General features: G+C 37.3%; 1 pseudogene; it reads right to left on the bottom strand.

Annotated features, from left to right (window-relative positions):
• Nucleotides 1-606: 606 nt before the first annotated feature.
• LOC140526310 (ORM1-like protein 1 pseudogene) lies at nucleotides 607-1,054 on the bottom strand (annotated as a pseudogene).
• Nucleotides 1,055-3,895: the final 2,841 nt, after the last annotated feature.

The raw sequence follows: 3,895 nt of genomic DNA, 5'->3' as shown, positions 1-3,895 counted from the left end.
CTTTGCCCAAAATTAATGACTGAACACTCACTCAAAAGGTGTACAAAGTCACACTGATACCTATTAATGAGGCTTGAAAGTACATCACCAGGACTCATCTGTCTCCTGATACATCCACAGCTGAGCAGGTTTAAACAAAATACAACAAACCAGCAAAAACAAAGAGTGCATCTGTAAAACAAAAAAATAGCTGGCTATTTTAGGAATAGGACATTTGACCTTTATGAAGAATATTCTTCAACTTCTCTGTGACTGACTGGATACATAGTGCCCTTTCATTTATCTGAGCTACTGCTATCCTCTAGACTCCTATGTTGATATGTAGAACATTTTTGCTCTCATTGTACTGTCAATCATTTGTGAGCAGAACCTGTCTTGTTCTCCTGGAAAACTTCTGCAGAAAGTTATCAGACATGTTAAATACTTAGAGGCATCTAGCAAAATTCTGCTTTTCCAAATAGCATACAAATAAGTATTAGACCTTGAATGTAAAAACTTCCCACTGCACATTACAATGTAAATGGCATAGCATGCTACCTACTCCTTCCTCATAGAAAAAGCAGTAGCCGCAAAGTTTTGGTCAGAATGATAATTTCACATTTTCATTTATTTATTAATACCAAAGATCAGAACATTGTGCCATTGTGGCATTTTGGGAATCAGCACACCCAGGACGGAAGTTGTGTTTAAGACGAAGTATATAAGGATCATACTTGTTGTAGAAGCTTGCTGGAAAATGGAGAATTATTGGAAAAACCTTGAAGAACTTCCATGAAAAAGAAAACTGCATTCTATAGTTCAGTTGCTCCCCATGAGTGAGCAGCCTGGCTTTAGCTTGGTCAAGGGTTTCAAAAGGTGGTCCTTTTACAGCATGTAAAAATACATGCATTCTCAGATTATGTATATTATTTGTTAAGGTCCAAGCAACAGGAACACTGAAGAAGGGAATGTTGAGTAAAACAATGTGAAGCAAACCAACTCTCAATGCATACATCAGACACATACCATAACTGGTATATGGATTTACCTCACTGTGAGCAACTCCAACATTCATTTTTGCTCAGGATGAGAAAACCTTCCCGAAAGGCCAGAAAAGGGATCACACAGTTACTGACTGAGGTTGGATTTGATAAATCTTCCAAGCCTAGTGCTCTATTCACTGTGCCACTTAGCTGTTATATGTGTGTGTATGCATGCATACATACATACATACATATACACATATATGTGTATAAACACATAAATGCATGCATATGAATATACATACATACATACAGTTTGTTTTACTAGCAACTATCAGCTGTTGGTCATTGAGTCACCAAATCACAATGGGCTCTCTCATACCTGCTCTTTGTTGATTTTTTCTTCAATACTTTTCTTGTCTTGAACTTCCTTTTTTCTGTGTAAGAAAGAAAGAGAAAAGGGACATTGGCTTCCACAAAGAAAGGAGTATGGTACAGAAGAAAAAGAACTCACTGTGGCCTCAAATGGTCTAAGCTTGAATGCCAGGACTTCTTCTAACTATATGTGGCCACTGGAGCCAGTCACTTAGTATCTCTGGGCCTCAGTTTTCTAATCTCTGAAAAGAGGATGTTGCCCTAAGGTCCTTTTCAGAGCTAAATCAAATATATCTTGAGCTTCCTAGCAGTTGAGTTAAATTAATTTCTGCAGTACTTTGATTAATTTCTAATGCCATTCTGTATATATAGTATCATCATATATGAGGACAGAAGGATTGTAATATTCTACCTGGAGTCAAAGAATCCGGGTTCAAATCCCTATTCTACTACTTACTAGCTGTATGACTTTGAATGAGATACTGCCTGTCTATTGCTCTGTTTTCTCTTCACCAAGTGAAGTTGGATGAATCTTATGATCTCTAAAATCTCTTCTAGATATAAGTCAAATGATCATCTTAATTACAGAATCTAAAACATCTGAGAATCATGCAAAGCTTTTTGTGAGCCAATGATAAATGAAGTGAACTCAACCAAGGAAACTATATACTGTCACTAAAATAATGCAAATTTAAAGAATAACAGGAAGAAAAACTGGAATGGTATTGTAATTTTAATGACAAAGAAGCTTAATCTTGGATAAGAATTTAGAAAATTTGCTTCTTTTCCTTCTTTGTTGAGTATTTCAGAAAGCTACACATACTGTCAAACTCAGTTGATGTGTTGTTGTGATTTTTTTTCCTGTTCTACTTTTGTCCCTTTCCAAGTTTTATTTTTAATGATAAGGGATGAATCAGTGGGTAAAAAGGAGGCAAGGTTATACTTGGAAATGAAGTTAGCATAAAAAAACAAACCTATCAATACAAATTAAAAGAAAAAAACATGAAAGGTCTGAGCATTTAAGGTTCTATGATTCTTTGACTATAAACCCAGACTTACCCTGCAATAGAACTAAAATATTGCCTGCATTTTCAGATCCCAATACATGCTTATAAAAAAGTCAATCAATCCTGGGAGAGCATTACTTTCCCTTGACAGAAAATGATGTTAGGGAAATGAAAAATCAGAGAATGACAATAAACGTTTATCTTATGCAAAGAGACTCTTCCCCAGAGAGCCTGCAACAGAGTTCCTGCTGCCCCAGTCATACTCGAAGACTTTGTTCATTGAACACTTGCTTCCATAATGCTTCCCATCAAAATCCCATCCTCTCTGCTACAGAAGAGCCTGCCGTTCCTCATCTGGTACTGGAATTCATAGTGTCTGAAGAGGGAAGGTAATGAGATCTAGTTTTTGTTTTTCTGTTGATTCCTTATATGCATGAGATGTTAGAGGGAAGGAAAATAAAGGAATATCAGAGAAGTCTTTAGTAATTCTCTCCATATTCCCATCCCATTCCTGCAGCTATTGGTAATATCTTTGCTCAAAAATCTTCAGTGACTCTATGTACCTCCCAAGAAAAGTTCTAACTTTTCTGCTTGGAACTAAAGGCCCTCCCCAATCTAATGTTACTATACCTTGCAAGCTTATGTTATGTTTCCTTATCCTCTGTGTTGCCCAAGTTGGGAGATTTTCCTGTGCCTATGTATCCTGGACTATCCTGCCTCTGTCCTTTTGTTCACACTATTCCCTTAACCTAGAATACTCTACTCTCCCTCTTGACCAGATGAATCTCTATCTATCCATCCCTCTAAGCTCAATTCAAATTCCACCTCATCCAGGAAGACTATGATTTCCCTTTGGACTACATGGAAACAACCTAGGATGTTGAATCCAAGAACCTTGGGAATGGCAGTGTCACTTAGACTACTGTCTCTGTTTGTAACCCAGGCCCCATTGTCATTATTGAAAAGCAATTATTGTGGAAAAGGAGCCCACTTTCCATCAACAACCCAAACTATTGACCAATTACCACTGGTTGGCAAATAAAGCTAAGACTTTTGGTAAGGCAGCACCTCTCACAACAGTAATCCTGCCCCGGACTAGGCCAGGCAGGCTTAAATTAACCTAGGGAACAAATTCCATGGGGATAAGGTCTAGGGATTACTTCTGTGGATGTTGTAATCACAGTTACCGAATACTCAGAAAAGATTGTTCTTGCCACCCAAGTCCTTGGCACTGTTCAATGGTTTGGCATCAGAAACTGATGTGATTTTACCAGTAGAAATTAAGGAGGAGGCATTGCCATATATTTTGCAATTTTATCTTAAGGACTCTAAAGTTTTGTCCTGTTCAGTAGCTTATGACTTAGATAACAGTAGAGTGTCATACTTATTAAATGTTCTGAGAATAAAAAAGCTTGAAAGGGTAGTTCGCAAATTGAACAACAAAGTAGGATCCAAAGAGATCTTGGCAGGCTAGAATATGGGACTGGATTTTTTAAGATAAAATTTATTAAGAGCTTTCTTTGCCCCATAATTGGATCTATCCCAGAGTCT

Source organism: Notamacropus eugenii, chromosome 1 (assembly GCF_028372415.1).
Source record: "Notamacropus eugenii isolate mMacEug1 chromosome 1, mMacEug1.pri_v2, whole genome shotgun sequence".
In the NCBI taxonomy this organism is placed as follows: Eukaryota; Metazoa; Chordata; class Mammalia; order Diprotodontia; family Macropodidae; genus Notamacropus; species Notamacropus eugenii.
Note: the sequence above shows the minus strand (reverse complement) of the source record. Positions and strands in the feature narration are given on the sequence as shown.